Below are 20,011 nucleotides of genomic sequence, written 5' to 3'. Positions count from 1 at the left end.
GGGGGGGGGCTCACTGCCCCCTCAACCCCAGGGACCACCACTCCCAGGGCTTATAAATACATGGGTGGGGATTTCAAAGTCCCCCCAAGCCCTGGGGACCGCCACCTCACCTGGGTTCTACATATTAAAATTGGGGGTTCCATGATGGACCCCCTGCCCCGGAGACCACCACCTCCCCGGGGCTTTTGTAATGTTGGGAGGGGGGCCACATGGCCCCCCTCCTGGAGCCCTGTCATGGACCAGGGCGGGCTCCTGCAGTGTCCCGCGGTGCCCACCCCCGGGACACTGCAGTTTGCTATGGCAGGACGGGAGACTCACGGCTCCCGCCCTGCCATAGCAAACTCTGCTTTGGCATTTGGAAGACAGAGCAGGAAACCTGCTCTCTCTTCCAAATATCAAAGCAGATTGCTTTTTCACACGAGGAGCTGCATGTTTGCACCTCCCCGTGTGGAAAAGCAATGCCGGCTCCCGCATAACGCGGGGAGCTGGCAGGACTGGGGGCCCCACCACGGTCCCAAATGGAGAGGGCCAGCCCCTGGGGATGCGGTCCCCGGGGCCATAAGTGGCCTCGGAGGCGGGGGGGGGGGGCACGCGTCCCCCCTCCCCAATTATAAAAAAAAAGGAAAGGCCGACCCCGAAATGTCATCAATGATGTCATGAGTGATGTCACTGACCATGTCATGAGTGATGTCATATGTGACGTCATCAGCAGTGCATTACCTGTGAAATACTTACATTTTTGTATTAAAGGCATGTGTTGTAAAGGTAAGTTGTGGTAAAAATATGCGTGGTTAAGGCATGCATAGTAAAGACGAATGCTTTGTTGTAACACCTGTATTGTAATGGCATGTGTGGTTCAAGCCACATTGTAAATGCTGTTTTTCGATTTACCTGTACCAGAATAAAAGTAGGGTTTTATTGCCCTCTAGTAGACAGTACGTTTGTTGACAGTCATCCATGCAAAATAAACCTGAGAAAACAAGAAGATTTAGCATTTTCATCCTTTGTAAATCAATATATTATTGTTCTTTTAGGAATGACAAACGTTGTAAAATACATGTATATTATTCAATAGTAATAACAGTGCATAATTAAGTAAATGTGCAGTAGTCTGAATAATAGAAACCTGTTTTCATTAGCAGTGAGAAGAGACTGGATCCCCCTAAGAGTAAACCCCACAAATGAACACTGGGCCAAAGGCCTTACAATGAGTTTGTGAACAACTGCATTTGTAGTGCTCACTACCTCTCCGGAGCCCTAATTAATGGGGAATTAGCATAGGACAGCACCACAAGGCTTCTTCTTGCGGCGCTGCCCTATGCCAATGTGAAAGGGCAGGAATGCAACATTCTTTTGAAATACGATGCATTCCTGTCCTTTTCTCCTGTGCGGGCACACAATTTGCTGCCTAGCGCCAATGCAGGCACTCTTGTACCATGGTGTTAGGGTGTCTGTGTTGCATGTAGAATTGTTTTCATTCAGGATAGGGCCCCTTCCTGCACAAAAACAATCCCTAGCAGCACATAGAAAGAGGAAAAACAAGGAGAAATACAAATATTTCTCCTCATTATGCCTGCTCTGGGGAGGCGTAAGGTTTTGGAACTGCCCCAGGTTTACATGATTAAGTAAATCTAGGGTAGCGACAAAATCCATCAGTGTCGCATGAGAAAGCCCACTGCATCGCCCATGTAACGCCTCCCTGGTGCAGAGTAAGGCAACGCAGTGACTTGTGCTGCTTTGTCTTACTCCATATCTATGAGGACGTGCTAAGCTGCCCAAAGTGGCTTTGCGTGGCCTCATAGATATGATTGAGAAACTTAGAGCAGCAGAGTGTGAAAAAAGTGACGCTATGGCAGCTCAAGCTTCTCATAAATAAGCCCCTGGGTCTTTTGGCACTAATCTTGAAAAATTTCACCAGAACAAACTAATCTTCAGCTTTGCCCCGAAAGCTGACAATAGCATTTCTCACTCAGTAAAGTGAGTCAGGCACATGCCAGTCATGTCTCTGTCAGGCAAGAAGGAAATGGGCATTGTCAGGCACAAATCAGGTGCGCTTCTTTCAGGTGATAAGCCTGTGTATAGTCAGTCTCTAGTCAAACACACCTCTGTAAGGTAGGTATGGCTGTTGCAGTAAAAATCTGGAATTATTGATTGATTGATGCTAAAATGTAAATCAAAGCAGCCACACGCATGTTTTTTCTGTGAATATTAAACAAGTCTCCATTTTTCAATTTCTCTTATAAAGTGATTATTGTAAATGCATTTGTGGCCATTGACTGGACTATCACAATGCCAGTTATGTATGTGTACCACAGAATATAAAGAAAGTCGATCTAAGCCAAAAGGTGGCTAATCGGCTACTTAAACAAGCACTGGCGTTGCCAATAGGTCTTGCAGTAGGAAAGTTGGAGCTATTACAATTGCAAATAACAATGCCTTTTATTTTTGTTTTCATTTTAAAAACATAAAGGGCTTTGTCATTTACAAAACCAATAGCTCCAACTTTCCTACTGCGAGACCTATTGTGCACTGCACAGTGTGGGTGAAAGTGGCACTGCGTGGGTGTGAGTGGCTTTGAGTGAGTGGCGTTGCGTGGGTGAGTGGCGTTGCATGCGTGAGTGTTCTTGCGTGGATGAGTGGCGTTGCGTGGGTGAGTGGCGTTACGTGTGTGAGTGGCATTGCGTGTGTGAGTTGCGTTGCGTGTGTGAGTGGCATTGCATGGGTGAGTGTGGCGTTGCGTGTGTGATAGTGGGCTTGCGTGGGTGTGAGTGGCGTTGTGTGTCTGAAAGTGGTGCTGTGTGGGTAAAAGTGGCACTGCGTGGGTGTGAGTGGATTTGCGTGAGTGAGTGGCATTGCGTGGGTGAGTGGCGTTGCATGTGTGAGTGGCATTGCGTGGGTGAGTGGCGTTGCATGTGTGAGTGGTGTTGCATGTGTGAGTGGCGTTGCATGTGTGAGTGGCATTGCATGTGTGATTGGCGTTGCATGTGTGAGTGGCGTTGCATGTGTGAGTGGCGTTGCCTGTGTGAGTGGCGTTGTGTGTGCAAGTGGCGTTGCGTGGATGAGTGGGGTTGCGTGGATGAGTGGCGTTGCGTGTGTGAGTGGCGTTGCGTGATTGAGTTGTGTTGCGTGTGTGAGTGGCGTTGCGTGTGCGAGTGGCGTTGCGTGGATGTGTGGGGTTGCGTGGATGAGTGGCGTTGCGTGTGTGAGTGGCGTTGCATGTGTGAGTGGCGCTGCATGTGTGAGTGGCATTGCATGTGTGAGTGGCGTTGCATGTGTGAGTGGCGTTGCATGTGTGAGTGGCGTTGCATGTGTGAGTGGTGTTGCATGTGTGATTGGCGTTGCATGTGTGAGTGGCGTTGCATGTGTGAGTGGCGTTGCGTGTGCGAGTGGCGTTGCGTGGATGAGTGGGGTTGCGTGGATGAGTGGCGTTGCGTGTGTGAGTGGCGTTGCGTGATTGAGTTGTGTTGCGTGTGTGAGTGGCGTTGCGTGTGCGAGTGGCGTTGTGTGGATGTGTGGGGTTGCTTGGGTGAGTGGCGTTGCGTGTGTGAGTGGCATTGCATGTGTGAGTGGCGTTGCATGTGTGAGTGGCGTTGCATGTGTGAGTGGCGTTGCATGTGTGAGTGGCGTTGCATGTGCGAGTGGCGTTGCGTGGATGAGTGGCGTTGCGTGGATGAGTGGCGTTGTGTGTGAGTGGCGTTGCGTGTGAGTGGCGTTGCGTGTGAGTGGCGTTGCGTGTGAGTGGCGTTGTGTGGGTGAGTTGTGTTGCATGTGTGAGTGGTGTTGCTTGGGTGAGTGGCGTTGCGTGGGTGAGTGTGGCATTGCGTGGGTGATAGTGGGTTTGCATGGGTGTGAGTGGCGTTGCGTGTCTGAAAGTGGTGCTGTGTGGGTGAAAGTGGCACTGCGTGGGTGTGAGTGGCTTTGCGTGAGTGAGTGAGTGGCGTTGCGTGGGTGAGTGGCGTTGCATGTGTGAGTGGTGTTGCGTGGGTGAGTGGTGTTGCATGTGTGAGTGGCGTTGCGTGGATGAGTGGCGTTGCGTGGATGAGTGGCATTGCATGGATGAGTGGCGTTGCGTGAGTGAGTTGCGTTGCGTGTGTGAGTAGTGTAGCTTGGGTGAGTGGCGTTGCGTGGGTGAGTGGTGTTGCGTGTGTGTGGTGTTGCGTGTGTGTGCATCAGCTAAGCCAACCAAATGTAAATATTCTGCATGCAGTGGAGCCGGAAGGGCAGCACGAAGAGCAGCACGAGTCTCTAATGTAAAATAAATACGCTGTGAGTAGTGAAGCGTGAAGGAGACCTCGAGCCTTCAAACTGAAAGGGAAAAGGCGCGAGGATCAAAAATCGACGAATATCTCAGGCTGGAAACACATTATATGAAATGCTGCTGCTGCAAGTTAAATATAAAAAGTGTTTAGGGAGTCACGGCTGCGACGAATATCTCAGGCTGGAAACATATTATATGAAATGCTGCTGCTGCTAATTAAATATAAATAAAAAGTGTTTAGGGAGTCACGGCTGCCGAGAGTAACAAGGCAGTGCTGGGAGGGGGGCTGCGCACCAACTGAAGTGCTCTGGTTGCACGGCCTGCGGCCGTGTGAAGTGATAAGCCTTTGAAGTATGTCACGGCACCTGAGGGGAGAGCAGAGAGAAGAGAAGGCGACATTCTGTGACGGAGGTGTGAGAGGTCTGGCAGGGAACAGATGGCCTGGCCGTGAAGCAGGGGGCGGGGCAGTGCTGGGGAAGCCTGTGGGAGGGTGATTGATGCATTTGATGTGGGGAGGGAGGAGAGCCTTTTGCGAGCCTTGTGCTGGAGAAATGCTGCCTGGTGCACCTTTTGTTACTACATGTAGAATGTTTCAGGGGCTTATTTCGATCCCGTCCTCATGCTATTACTAGGTGTTTAGTGTACAACTCCACCGGCGAGGGAGTGCTTTCTTTGCAGTTATGTTATGTTATGTTATTATCATTTATTTTGCGCACAGATGCTCCAGCTAAGGAGCGTCCTGGCGCAAGGAAAAGGTGAAACATAACACAACGCAGAAAGGAAACAAAAAGTGACGAAGTCAGTATAGGAGAAATTAAAACAAGTAAGTTTTCACGGCCCTACGAAATGCTAATAGATCCTCTAACAGGCGGATTTCCAAAGGGAGAGAGTTCCAGAGAGCCGCAGCTCTCACACGAAAAGAACGACCGCCCATCCGGCTAAGCCGAAACCTCGGGATAACCGCGAGGGACTGCCCAAGAGATCTGAGAGAGCGAGTCGGGACATAGGGGGATAAGAGATTATTGAGGATCTCAGGTGCCGATCCTTTTAAAATTTTAAAAGCAAGGCTAAGGGCCTTGAAGTGGATTCGGCTTTTGAATGGTAACCAATGAAGGGACCGCAAAGTATTGGAAGAGGGACAGGACCTCGGCAGACCCACCACTGCACTCGCAGCTGCGTTCTGAACGCGCTGCAAGCGAACGATCTCAGACTGGTTAACTCCCAGCAGGAGCGAGCTGGCATAGTCCAGCCGGGAGATAATCGTCGCTTGGATAACCAACTGTCTCGTCGGAGCATCAAAAAATTTGAGCACCGGCCTTAGCCCACGCAGGACACCGAAACAGCATGCCGCCACTCTCTTAGTGTGGGTAGTGAAGCTAAGGGTGTGGTCTAGCCACACTCCCAGGTTTCTAAGTTCCATCACTGGTGTAGGGGCCGGCCCTAACTCCAGAGGCCACCAGATGTCCCCCCAGCGATCCGCTCCCCTCCCAACGATCATCACCTCAGTTTTTTTCGCGTTCAGCTGGAGACAGTTGTTATTCATCCAGCTGGCCACCTCTCTCAGCCCATCTCGGAACCTCGGGGCATCCTGTTCGGCATCCCCGGCATCCTGTTCGGCATCCTGTTCGGCATCCCCGCTGATCGTGACCGCTAGCTGTGTGTCGTCGGCGTACAAGACCATGGTTAGGCCCCACTGCCTGGCGACATCAGCCAGCGGCCGCACGTACAGATTGAAAAGCGTGGGACTCAGCGAGGAGCCCTGAGGGACCCCCAGGTCCAGCTGATGGAATTTTGACTGAAAAGGAGGGGTGGCAACGCAAAAGGAGCGATCATTTAGGAAGGAGCAGAGCCACAGATGCCAATGTTCTCCAGGCGGTGTAGAAGGATGCGATGGGACACCGTGCCAAAGGCAGCGCTAAGGTCTAATAAAATAAGCGCTGCTGTTTGACCTGCATCCAACACACTCCGCAGATGTTCTACCATTGCCAGAAGGGCGGTCTCCGTGCTGTGACCAGCACGGAACCCATTCTGCGTATGGTCGAGGACATTGGCTCGGGCCATATGCTCGGACAGAGCCAGGTTGACATGAGCCTCCATGACTTTGGCCGGCCAAGGAAGCAATGAAATCGGGCGGTAGTTTTCCGGTTTTAAAGGATCCAATGATGGTTTTTTCAGGATCGGGGAAACCACCGCCTGCTTCCACTTGACAGGAACCGTACCTGAAGTCAAGGAGAGGTTAATCAGCGAACACACTGCAGTGCGCCCCTGAAAAGAAGGATCTCTAAAGAGGGCAGGTCTGAGCGGGTCCGCAGGAGAACCGGACTTGACTTGTTGTGCCAACTTGACAAACCCATCCCAGGAAAGAGTAGGGAGAGAGTGTAATGCCGGGCAGCTGCGTGGGGCATTCTGGGGAATAAGTGGCAGCGTCGTGCTAGGAAACGACTGATAAATTGTCTTAACTTTCTCCAAGAAGAAAGGGGCCAAGGTCTCACAATGGGAGGTAGAACCATCCACTTGCGGAACCGCTCTCTTAGCCATCAGATCTTTAAGGGCTTTGAAGATGGTCTTCGAAGGGTTGTGGCTGTTGCGGAATTCCGTCGCATAGAACGCCGCACGGGCTCTGCAAATAGCTCGATGGTAGAGCTTGACAGAAGCCAAATACGCAGTTTTTTTAACGGCATCATACGACTTCCGCCACTCTCTTTCTGCCCGTCTACATGAACCCTTCAAGGCGCGGAGGGCACTGTCATACCAATGACTCGGCTGCCTGGCGCTGGCTTTACTTGAGATGATAGGCACCAATATGTCGAGCGCCTTGGTAATCCAGCTGCAAAATTGGTCATAGCCCAAGGTGACGTTAGTGCATTGCTATTAGTAGGAGCATCACATTTTTGGCAAGAAACTCTTCGGCTTCTTATCCTTTTACACCCAACACACAGCCTATTTGAAGTAGAGTCTAAAAAAGCATTTTAAATGCACTAAATATTTATCAAGTCCCACTCTTAAAAAACATCTTTTTGTTGTGTATAAAATAGAAGACAAAAGATCCAGCACTATTTAATTTAAAAATGAGATCTGACTAGCAATACAGTGGGCATAGATTTCTTCATCAAACTCTAAGTAGATATTATGTTTATTTTCCTGTCCTAGCATTTAATTGTTAAAAAGGGCTCTATGAGATGAGTTAGTTGTCAGAATTATTATGGCGTCAACAAAACCTTTCGGTATGGTTTTTAATGTGTTTCATGATCTCTAAATATTTCACTAATGCGATATTGTTACATTGTTGTTGGTAGTAAGGTATTGTTACGTTCCTCACTCGTGTACGTTCCTCACTCGTGTTCATGCTAGTATACATTTCAGAGCCAGTTAAGAAAATAATTTTCTTAGTGGTGCATTCGAAATTTTATTAGTACATTGGTATGCTGTCCGTTTTTAGTTATGTAAGGCTTCGTTTTGCCCGTGCTGTTGCATTAAATGCTCACAAAACCTTCAATTATTTTCAGTTAGCGCCTTTGTGATATTTCTAGGTCTTTCAGGAGACTGCAGTCTTTGGGGAGGCGTGAAGCCTTTGCTGCCGTGAAAGATATTTTATTTTTCAGCCCCTTGTGCTGTAGAAATGCTGCCGATGCGCGTGTCTGGCAGGGAACAGATGGCCTGGCCGTGAAGCAGGGGGCGGGGCAGCGCTGGGGAAGCCTGTGGGAGGGTGATTGCCGTTTTTTTTAGTTATGTAAGGCTTTGTTTTGCCCGTGCTGTTGCATTAAATGCTCACAAAACCTTCAATTATTTTCAGTTAGCGCCATTGTGATATTTCTAGGTCTTTCAGGAGACTGCAGTCTTTGGGGAGGCGTGAAGCCTTTGCTGCCGTGAAAGATATTTTATTTTTCCGCCCCTTGTGCCGTAGAAATGCTGCTGATGCGCGTGTCTGGCAGGGAACAGATGGCCTGGCCGTGAAGCAGAGGGCGGGGCAGCGCTGGGGAAGCCTGTGGGAGGGTGATTGACATAGAAAGTCATGTATAGTGACAGAGAGAGCGAGACACGGACAGTAAGACAGGGACAGGCATAGATAGGTATGCAAGCATAGACAGGGATAGATGAGGTGATGGGAAAAGGCAAAAGGAGGAGTGCTGCTACGGGCTGGGGAGGGGGAGGAGAAATGAAAGGAAAGGCTGTGTTTGCGGGGAGAGAGAGGGGAGGTGCTGGTGTGGGAGGAGTGCTGCTACGGCAAGGCTGTGTTTGCGGGGAGAGAGAGGGGAGGTGCTGGTGTGGGAGGGGGGAGGTGCTGGTATGGGAGGAGTGCTGCTACGGCAAGGCTGTGTTTGCGGGGAGAGAGAGGGGAGGTGCTGGTGTGGGAGGAGTGCTGCTACGGCAAGGCTGTGTTTGCGGGGAGAGAGAGGGGAGGTGCTGGTGTGGGAGGGGGGAGGTGCTGGTGTGGGAGGAGTGCTGCTACGGCAAGGCTGTGTTTGCGGGGAGAGAGAGGGGAGGTGCTGGTGTGGGAGGAGTGCTGCTACGGCAAGGCTGTGTTTGTGGGGAGAGAGAGGGGAGGTGCTGGTGTGGGAGGGGGGAGGTGCTGGTGTGGGAGGAGTGCAGCTACGGCAAGGCTGTGTTTGCGGCGAGAGAGAGGGGAGGTGCTGGTGTGGGAGGAGTGCTGCTAGGGGAGGAGAAGCCCTGGCCGTGAATGCGCGTGCATGTTTGCTCACGTGATTCACGTGAACTGCAAGAAAACCGCGGGGCTGAAAGCCCTTGGTTTGAAGAGGATTTTGCCGACTTGAATTCTCCCCATTTCCCATTCCTGCGGAATGGTAAAGGCGAGACCTAAAAAGTGTGGAGAAGTGTGGCTCAATGATTGAGCGGCAGACCCTGATGCAGAGGTCTAGCCCGGGACCAGGGTTCAATTCCCTGCCTCGGTGGGTCTTGGGCTAAACAATTCCATGGACCTGATAATTCTCGCCTCGGTGCCTATTCCAATCATGGAGTCCCACTCTGCAACTCTGGGCAATAGTTTGCTTAATCTCCACAACGGCCCCCACAACGCTAAGGAAGCCTGGCCTCCACCTTGGGGGTGCCCAGGAGTGGACGCCTCACAGGGTAAGCCAGGATGGGTTCCACAGCGGTATTCGTACAAGCGCCTTAAAACCCTTGCGGGTGAGTAGTGCGCTATACAAATATCAATTTACATTTACATTTACATCCATTTGGTCAGCTGTGTACCGGTTTAATTAACATCCAGTGCAGGAAAGAGTTAAGCAAGAAATGCTGTTCATGATGCACAAACTTTACATCAGAATAATCTACAGTTCCTGACAGCCCAACACAGAGTTTACCATCCTAACCCTGATCTCCAGACGGAGGACTTCTAGGGGTTACTTTAGAAATGTCTCAACAAAAGGAGGGGGGACTAGGAGCTGGTGTGGTCCAGTACCCTTGCTCCTGTTAATAAGGGTAACAAATTGAGGGTAACTGTTCCAACGGGAGGGGTGCTAACAGTCAACCACTCACTGACAAAGGAGGAAAAAATGCAGAGGAGGAGGGATGGAAGAGGAAGAAGATGAATCCTAGGTCTAGATGGCACTAATCGGAGGCAATCACGTGTCTTGTCTCATGTTGGCCTCATACACCCCGAGGGATGTCATGCTTCATCATCGGGCATTTGCTCCTTGTCAGGCTGACGCTGCAATGCCCTACCTAGGATTCATCTTCTTCCTCTTCTATCCCTCCCCCGCTGCATTTTTTCTGCATTTTTTCCTCCTTCGTCGGTGGGTGGGTGACTGTTAGCACCCATCCCGTTGGAACAGTTACCCTCGATTTGGTACCGTTACTTTAGAAATACCATACCATTCAAATACTTTATTTCAATCACAAAGATCATCAAAGCACACAATAAACAAAAACAAGATACAAAATACATAATTAAAACAAGCCCACTGTTGACAAAGAAGAAAATACGAAACTTAAAACATACCGTAAAAAGAAGCAATGCTTTCTGCAAGCTAAACGCAGCAACCTATGAGTTAATGACTTGCTAAAACGATCTTCACATGACATATGAAAGCAATAGGTTAGCTTTGGGGTTACAAATACAAAGCCAGTGTGCCAACAGTAGATACTATACATAGAATGGGGTCCCAACAACCTCCACATTATTTCATTGGCACTTGGTGCACCTACTCCGGAAGGCCATAAGAAGGTTTGCCATCCCTAAGACATGGAGTCTACTTGTACTTGCTTTCAAGATTCTAAAGGGAACCAAGTGACTTCTGGTGCCTTGGTTCCTGCAAAGGGCCACAATCCACTTGGCCCGAAACATACCGTACTGAGGGCAGAAAAACAATATGTACTTCAACGTTTCATTATCCTCTGTGTATGCCGGGCACTGCACATCTGTTTCACCCTAGTCATGCATTTGGCACTAAAGGCTTTCACTGGGACGGTGAGATATCTAAACTGCAGGTTTAGTTTACGAGCTAGAGTTGGTACGATTTGGCAGTGGTTGTTCTGGTGATATTTGCATCTGTTTAATAAACTGTGTTGAAGAAATCTGCTTTCCTGGATTGCGACGTGTTTACAACTTTGTTGAAGGATGAATATATATATGTCAGTCCATGAAACGCATTGCCATGTGCATTTCAGCCTCCATTGGCTTTCATCAGTGCCGTATTTCACGGGCTCTACGCTCCTTCATGGGGTCAGACAGGGTACAGGTGATGTAGATTCCGTCTCTGGTTAAGTGATGTTATGCCCCTCCTTCAATTAAAGGTGCACTGTCCTCACACACTTTCTCCCCTGAGTAGATGCATGCTGGTAGTTGCAGTCCGGTTGGGGCTCTATACCGTGATAGAAACACTCCAAACATCCATTGGTGTCCCAATTGTATGGACACGGGCCACACGCCAGCTCAGGTGCCCTGAAGAGTGTTAAAAAGCCTTTCGTGGATCCCTGTTCTCAGGTAATACATATTGCCTCCTCTCTCCCCTTGCAGCAGATAAAACCAAATGGTGATAGATACTGCTGGGGGGGGTGGTGGGGGGGGGGGGGGCTCAGTGTATTGCAGAAGATGCAAAACTCCAAAGAAAATGCTGGTCTCATACGGTGCTTCTAAACGAGAGGGGGTGTTGTTAGTCAACGAACGCTTGCTGACAAAACATCAAACCAACACCTGCTCCCAAGTGAAGAAGGCACGACACACTTCCGGGATCTTTCGAAAGGGTTTAATAGTATTATCTTGCGTGGTGCTGCCAGTCCATGGCATACGCGTTTCAGCCTTCATTGGCTTTCATCAGTGCCGTATTTCACGGGCTCTACGCTCCTTCATGGGGTCAGACAGGGTACAGGTGATGTAGATTCGGTCCCTGGTTAAGTGATGTTATGCCCCTCCTCCAATTAAAAGTGTACTGTCCTCACGCACTCTCTCCTGAGCAGATGCATGCTGGTAGTTGCAGTCCGGTTGGGGGTCTATACCGTGATAGAAACACTCTAAACATCCAGTGATGTCCCAGTTGTATGGACACGGGCCAAATGCCAGCTCAGGTGCCCTGAAGAGTGTTAAAAAGCCTTTCGTGGATCCCTGTTCTCAGGCAATACATATTGGCTCCTCTCTCCCCTTGCAGCAGATAAAACCAAATGGTGATAGATACTGCTGGGGCGGGGCTCTGTGTATTGCAGAACATGCAAAACTCCAAAGAAATTGCTGGTCTCACACGTGCTTCTGACCAAGAGGGGGTGTCGTTAGTCAGCGACCACTTGCGGACAAAACATCAAACCAATGTATATTAGTATTCCTATAGCACAAACGTAGCCAAAAGGCAGCAGAGGGCCGTACACAGTCAAAGACAAACATAAAGTCAACAAGTGATAGGAGAGGGAAAGCATCTTTAAAGCTAGCCCAATCAACCGGGGGAATAATGAAGGTATTTAACAACACAAGTAGGAGTGCAGTTAGCCTGGCATTGGAAATTTACAAAGTACAGGCATGTGGGGGCGCTCTCTATGGAGCAGAACTCTGGGGCCACTGCAGGCCTGAAATCCTAATCCAGTCTGAGAACGGCTTCATTAGGAACCTCTTCAGGTTGCCGCACAGCACTCCCTTAGTTCCCCTTCGTTTAGACCTGGGATTGATGGAGATGGAGGCGGTTCTATGCCTCAGACCACTCTTATATTGGCGACGTTTATGGTCGACTCCGGGGCTTCTAATATATAGAGAGGAACTGACGGAAGTGCTAGCTATTAGTGGTGCAGTAAAGCTCCCCTGGTTTGCTCATATAAAGCACCTGCTAACTAGTATGAGGATGGAGGATTGTTGGTCTGACCCGGAAGCATCATGCCTCAGTGTTACAAAGAATTACCTAAAGTCTGTTTATATGGATTACAGAACGTCCCTGCTCCACTCTGACCCTAATCTGTGCAAATCTTCTCAAACCTTTCTGGAAATTAAGTCCACTCCAGCCTTTGAAAGGGCCATCGATCTAATTAAGCCCGCGGCAGCTAGGAAGTTGTTTCCACAATTCAGATTCGGAGTCCTGCCCTTATGCTGCGTGACTGTTAAATGGAAAGTGCAGAGTGAGGTCAGGTGCCCTGTCTGTAATAATTCTGATAAACTGAACTTCATGTTTTTTTTGAGTGCCCGGGCTACAACAAAGTAAGAAAGAGATGGATTGTTCAGATTTGCAGAAATCTAGGTAGTAGAAGATGCGTAGAAACTTTCAGGATTTTGAAAACTGATACCAGGACCCCAATTGTTTATTGTGTAGCAGGGTTTCTTTTCTCAATGTGGTGTTCAAGAAGGGCCCTCACATGTCAACAACAGATATGAATTGACCTTCAACTTATACAAAAGTATGTGACAGAGTTTCCCCCATGTATTCAAAATTTACGATGCACCACATTCCAAGCTGCGCAAACTTGTACATTACTATTATGGGTAGGAAAAGTAGAAAGGATTGTTGTAGGAGTGTAAAGATAGACTGGTTAATGCACTATGCACTTTATTCTTTCTCAATGAGCTTCTATGGCTTATCACTGATAAGAATAATGGGGAGAATGGAATTGCTTGACGGTTCGGAAAACATGGCAGCTAATTGATGATGTATGATGGAATTTACTCAAACACGAAATTATTATTATTGTACAGGATTTAATTACTGCTTTTATTTGTGTGGATTTTAACATGTCATTTTAACATTGTTGCAATCTATTTTTCTTTGCACTTACTGGGCCATGTTGGCCGTAATAAAGAACATCTTGACTTGACTTGATAGGAGAGGGAGCTAGGTTTTGAACGGGTAATGCATTGCGTTGTAGTGCTCTGTAAAGAGGTGAGTCTTCAATTTTTTCCTAAATTGGTGCAGCGTTGGGGCAGTCCTGATGGTTAGAGGGATGTTGCTCCAGATCCTGGGTACATTGAAAGGCCTGCTACCTTGTTTTTTTAGTTTTTTTTTTAACCTTTTTAGTCTGTCATCTGATGTTGTGCTGGTTGCGGTTTTGCCAAGAACCACCAGAGATGGCGAGGGTGTATGCAAGATTAGCATGTATGCTGGTTGTGGTGGCTTCATAAATATTGCAGCTGGTTTTGAAGATGGTACAAGCTGGTAAGGGGAGGCGATGGAGTTTAATCAGGATGTGGGTGGTAATATCATACTCAAGCCTTGGATGAGATGCAGCATATAGAATGCCCCTAATGGCTGCAAGTGGTGGAATTTGACAGGCCCTGGAGTAGGGCATTACCACTATCCAGATGCTAGGTTATGAGGCCTTGAACATAGGTTGCGTTCTGGAAGAAATTGTTTGTTTCTTTAGCAGAGAGAGCTGATACTATTCCATCTTTTTTATTCCGGTAGTGTGTTCTTTAACGTGAGGTTGGTGTCCAGGGTGAATCCAAGTGACTGCAATTCAGTGAAAGGTGGGGTCCAAAGTTGTCGGGGTTCATGTCATTGAGCCAGGTTTGTACTGCTTCTTGTTTCTTGTTCTTGGTTAATAACAGGAATTCTGTCATGGTTGGGTTGAGCTTCAGGTGGGTGCTGGCCATTCATGTCTGGATGATGTGCAGGCAGTGTTTGGGGCATTGGATGTCTGAACCAGATGGGGCCTTTTAGCAGAATTGTGCATCATTGGCATATTGGTAAATTTTGCTGCTGTCACCTGTGAGTGAAGCACGAAGCAGCTCCATATAGATGTTGAAGATGACGTTTTGGAACCCTTTTTGACCTAGAATGGCCATGTGAATAAACTGGTGTCGGTTGGAAAGGTTCTAGGAGAACCAGTGAAGGAGATTGCCAGTGAATCCCATTCAAGACTCCAGGATGCGTATGAGGGCGAGATGGTGAACTGTGTTGCAAGGCAGGTGGGAGGGCCAGTAATAATAGGAGGCAGGGGTCATCTTCATCTGTGGTCCAGAGGGCATGTAAGATAACGGTCTATGTGCTGCAGCGTGATCTGACATCAAACTGGTCATTCAGTAGGTGGTTAGCACTGATGTGATTTTGGAGTGAACATAGCCTTCTTTTTCAATGATCTTGTCAATGAATGACAGATGTGTGATGGGCTGGTCATCTGGGAAGATCTGGCTTTGATTGAGGGAGGCATTGATTCTTTAGGAATGGGTGGGGTAAGTAAGAAAGCAGGCCTTGTGTTGTTGATGTACTGTTGGATCTTCTATGTTTGTTCACTGAAGAAGAGACTGATGACATTGAACTTTTCTGTAGATTGAGAAATCGGTGGGTCCGGCAGGGGTTAATGCTGTGCTTAATTGTCTTGAAAAACATTCTGCTTCTATTGGTGGAATAATTGATGATGTTGATAGAGAACTGTGAGGGATCCACAACCCCGACCCAACCCAAGATGGCCGCGGGATTGGACACAGCCGGAAATCGGGTTGGCGGTCCCGCTATGGCCATGGGGAGCGCTGTTTCCGCTTTGCGCATACAAAGCGGGATGTCCACAACAAACGAGCGCGCGGAGCCGGAGTCGGGACTGGGAGGAGTAGAGGAGACCTTGGAAAGCGCTTCAGGGACGAGGGACGGAGGAGAAGACGTCGGAGAGACCGAGGAGAGGCAGGAGAGGCAGGAGAACGTCCCAAGACCGAGGGACCAACCAGAAGACACCTCAAGAACCCCAGAGAACGCGAGCGAGACCGGCCCCCTGACGGAACCAGAGGAGGCAGGATCTCACGATACCACGGTCACCTGGGACCGTGGCGACAGGCAAGTGACGGGGGAGACTGGGGGCTGGTTCAAAGGGTGGTGGAAGGGCCGCCTGAGCACTACACTACGTCACTAGCACGGTTGACTCCCTCACTTAGGCACGGCACTGTTAGGGACTGGTGTTTGGTGTGCACATCCCTGTTTCCCCGCCACTTATCTTGAGAATAGGCAGAGACCTGACCCTTGTTTTGTTTCTTTCCTTTCACGCTCCCTGCTGGATTTCTGGAGGCCGGTCAAAGACTTCTGCACCCGAAGAAGGGATACAGACGCCAGACCATTGACCAAGCGCCAAACAAAGACTGCCTACTGTTTGTTTACTGTGTGTACTCAGTGACTGTGTAACTGACCACATAGAGAGCACTACCTTGTTTAATGAGCCAGCAAGAGCATATCAAAACCAAACGAACGAATAAAGCTGGTAAACCATACCCACAGACTCGCTCCTACCTTCGTGTGCCTAGTAGCCGGGACCGAAGTCCTGACAGTGGTGTCAGAAGTGGGATTAAGACCGCGACACAGCCGTCTGACCCCTCCACTATGGAAAATATAGTGACCCAACTAGCGGAAGGACAACGCCATCTACAGCTGATGGTGGAGGAGCAGGGAAAGCAAGCCCAGAAAGACAGAGAGGAGCTACACGTGGCCCTAAGAGACCAGGCTTCCCTACTGGTCAACAACCAACAAGTGCAGGACACAGCCATTCTACGTTTGTCTGACGTGGTGGCCAATTCCAGGATTCACCCCAATGTACCCAGTGCTGTGCTACAAAAATATCAAACCGGCGAGGATCCTGACTTTTTCTTTGTGAACTTTGAGAGGGTGGCCACCACAGCCGCATGGCCTCCCGAGCGATGGGGACAGTATGTTGCGCCCCTACTGTCAGGAGAACTGCAGGCAGCCTACCAGGCGGCCAACCCCGATGGAAGCACTCCTTATGCAGAGATTAAAAGGACTATCCTAGAGAGATTAGGGTATGATACGGAGTATTACCGGACTCGGTTCCGGAAGGAGAAATGGGCTACAGGCGATAACCCCCGAACCTTGTTCTACCGCATTCGAGATCTGGGTTGTCGTTGGCTACAGCCGTCCAATGCCACGGTGGAAAATGTAACCGAGAAAGTAGTGCTAGAACAATACTTAGAGGCACTACCTGGCAACACCCGGGCTTGGATACGACAACACCCGAATCTGACAGTAGCTCTGGCAGTGGATCTGGCTTGTGCTTTCCATCGTTCCCCTGATTTCCGTCCCCTAGCACACCGCGCCCCCTTTTCTCCTATTCGTCCTCCCTTACGCCCTCCAAACCCCCTACCCGAGTCCCGGAGCACTCCTCTTCCTATTAGGATAACCCCTAGGTTCCCGTCCCCTATCCCTACACACCAAGGACCCCAATGTTTCCAGTGCGCCGAGTGGGGGCACATAGCACGTAACTGTCCAAATAGAACCCCGGGGCCAGAACCTATGGATGTGGGGTTGACCAAGGGGAGGATCTTTAGCACAGGAGTGGTTATCAATCCCTATAACATGAAGGTACATGTAAATGGGAAACCAGTGACAGCCGTCCTCGACACAGGTTGCCAACAAACTGTAGTAGCCGCGGACTTGGTACCCAAGGCCCTTCTGATACCCAACACTCAGGTGAAAGTCACCTGTGTGCACGGGGACCAAAAATTATACCCCCTCGCAGAGGTAGCCCTGGAGATCCAAAAGGAGGTTCAGCTACGGAAAGTAGGGGTGATTCCCGAGTTGCCTGAACGCGTTCTCCTAGGGACTGATTTACCTCGGTTTTCGGACTACTTACAGACATGCACAGGGTCTCCCTCACCAACGGAGTGGTTGACCAACGCCCCGTTTTCCAACACTCCTATAGCACAACCCGCGGACCGACAGACAAAAAGCAAAAGGGAGAAGAGGGAAGAGAGACAGCTGTATTCACGACCACAGTATACACACACAATGCATGTTCTTTCTTCCTCAGATCAGTCTCCAACTGCCTGTCGCAACTTCAGGGCCGACCAAAGAGATGACAGCTCGCTACAGAATGCATGGACCCAGGCTGAGGACGAACAAGAGGGAAAGGTAGGACCGTATTTTGTGGTAAAGAGGGGCTTGTTGTATCGCCTGACTCTTACAAATAGGGGAAAAAGGGAACAACTCCTGGTTCCAGGGCCGTTCCGCCCTCAGGTCTTGTTGCTTGCCCATAGTCAGGCCGGGGGAGGCCATTGTGGGAAAGAGAAAACTCTTGATTATTTGTTAGATCGCTTTTATTGGCCAGGGGTGTATCACGAGGTAGCCAGGTTTTGCGCTGCCTGTGTGCGCTGTCAACTAGTGAACAACCCAGCTCTCCCTAGAGCACCCTTACATCCATTACCCGTGATTGACATCCCTTTTTCCAGGGTGGGAATGGACTTAGTGGGTCCCCTTATACCTTCTGCCCGGGGACATCGATTCATCTTGGTCATTGTAGATTATTCCACGCGGTATCCGGAGGCTTTCCCCCTGACCACAGCAACGTCCAAGGCGGTGGCCCAGGCGATGGTTACACTGTTCTCAAGGGTAGGTTTTCCCAATGAAATCCTTAGCGATCAGGGGACTCCTTTCATGTCACGACTGATGAAGCAAGTCTGTGACATACTACAGATCAAACAGTTAAGGACTTCCGTATATCACCCCCAGACCGATGGTCTGGTGGAACGATATAATAAAACCATCAAGACTCTGTTGAGGAAGCACATCGATAAAACAGGCAGAGATTGGGACCGGCAGCTACCACTAGTCCTCTACGCCATTCGCACACATGAACAGAGGTCGACGGGGTTCTCCCCATTTGAGCTTATGTTTGGAAGGAAGCCCCGTACACTCCTGGACATGGCAGCCGAACAATGGGTAGAAACCGAGGACGAGGGAAAACCCCTGCTCCAATACAGTGAAAACCTCAAAGAGACCCTGTCCGCTGTATGGGAAGAAGCACACACGCACTTAGAAAACGCCCAAACACAGCAAAAACGGTTATATGACAGGAATACCAGGTTGAGAGAGCTGAAGGTGGGGGAAAAAGTGCTTATTCTCTTACCCTCTTCGGACAAGAAACTGCTAGCCACTTGGCAAGGACCCTTCTCTGTCCTGGCCAAAATCACACCAGTCACGTATAGAATAGCTGTCCCACACCACCCTAAGGCGTCCCAGATTTATCACATTAATCTGTTGAAAGCCTGGGAAGAACCGGATGTAACCCCTTCCGGATCAGGCACGCAGGTAGGCTTGGTCGTCACAAACAAACCCCTAGAAGTCTCCCACTATACACACGAAGTCACAGAAAACCCCTCCTGGGGTTCTCAGACAACGAAAGAACAGAAGAAGCAGTTAGAGACCCTCTGTGCGTCTTTTCCCACGGTAGTCTCCGGAAAACCGGGGAAAACAACACTTGTGGAACATTCCATCATTGTTCATAACACCCAACCCATTAAACAGGCTCCGTACCGGATCCCAGCCGCGAGACGGAAGGCAATAGAGGAAGAGGTCAAAACGATGTTAGAGGCAGGGATCATTGAACCGTCAAAAAGCCCCTGGTCATCTCCCATCGTTTTGGTGCCAAAACCGGATGGAAGCATCCGCTTCTGCATCGACTTCCGGAAAGTAAACGCGGTATCCCAATTCGATGCCTATCCTATGCCAAGGGTGGACGAATTGGTTGAAACGTTAGGACAGGCCAGGGTTATGTCGTGTATTGATCTAACCAAAGGATATTGGCAGATCCCTCTTCACCCAGACAGTAGAGACAAGACCGCCTTTATAACTCCCTTGGGTCTCTTTCAATTCAGAGTAATGCCCTTCGGTCTCCATGGGGCGCCCGCGACTTTTCAGCGTTTGATGGACGTTATCCTGGGCCCCCATAGAGATTACGCCAAAGCCTATCTGGACGACATCGTGGTATATAGCCCGGATTGGGAAACCCACATGTTGCATTTACAGCAGGTGTTTGGGGCCCTTCAGAAAGCAGGACTAACAATCAACCCCCGGAAGACCACCTTAGGAGCTAACCATATCGAATACCTGGGATATGACATCAGAGAAGGACAGGTACGCCCCCAGGTGAATAAAGTGGCAGCCATCACCCACATCCCCCGCCCCACAACGAGAAAAGAGGTTCGTTCCTTCTTGGGCCTGGTGGGGTACTACCGGCGGTTTGTACCACATTTCTCCTCTGTGGCTAGTCCCCTAACCGACCTGCTTACCAAACCCTTTTCCAGAGACAAAATGCCCTGGACCGCCACCCAAGAACAGAGCTTCAATGACCTGAAAACAGCCCTGTGTAAAGACCCGGTTTTGTCCTGTCCGAATTTTAACACCACCTTTGTCCTACAGACAGATGCATCAGACAGGGGTTTAGGGGCCATATTATCCCAACCCAACGAGAAAGGCTTCCTCCACCCTGTCTTGTACATAAGTCGAAAACTATTCCCCAGGGAGGTCTCCTATGCCACTATAGAGAAAGAATGCCTTGCAATTAAGTGGGCTGTGGAAGCTTTGCAATACTACCTCCTGGGTCGTCATTTTA

The sequence above is a fragment of the Lissotriton vulgaris genome, chromosome 5 (assembly GCF_964263255.1).
Source record: "Lissotriton vulgaris chromosome 5, aLisVul1.2, whole genome shotgun sequence".
NCBI lineage: Eukaryota > Metazoa > Chordata > Amphibia > Caudata > Salamandridae > Lissotriton > Lissotriton vulgaris.
This window is presented reverse-complemented; position numbering follows the sequence as displayed.